The sequence below is a fragment of the Carlito syrichta genome, unplaced genomic scaffold (genome assembly GCF_000164805.1).
Source record: "Carlito syrichta isolate Samal-C Ts95f unplaced genomic scaffold, Tarsius_syrichta-2.0.1 Scaffold303252, whole genome shotgun sequence".
In the NCBI taxonomy this organism is placed as follows: Eukaryota; Metazoa; Chordata; class Mammalia; order Primates; family Tarsiidae; genus Carlito; species Carlito syrichta.
In genome coordinates, this window is record NW_007247348.1 from 26,845 (window position 1) to 27,252 (window position 408).

Below are 408 nucleotides of genomic sequence, written 5' to 3' on the forward strand. Positions count from 1 at the left end.
AAGGGCCTTCTTAAGCCAAATTATGGTAGACATTGAACTACAGAAACCAAGTAGTTAGCCGGCCTTGGTAGCTCAGTCTGTAATCCCAGCACTTTGGGAGGTTGAGGCAACTGGATTGCCTGAGCCCATAGGTTGAACACCCACACGGGAAACTTGCTAACACACTTGGCTAATTTTTGATTTATTGTAGGAATCAGGCGTAGACCTCATCCCTACAATAAATCAAAAATTAGCCAGGTGTGTTAGCAAGTTTCCCGTGTGGGTGTTCAACCTATGGGCTCAGGCAATCCAGTTGCCTCAACCTCCCAAAGTGCTGGGATTACAGACTGAGCTACCAAGGCCGGCTAACTACTTGGTTTCTGTAGTTCAATGTCTACCATAATTTGGCTTAAGAAGGCCCTTTCATTT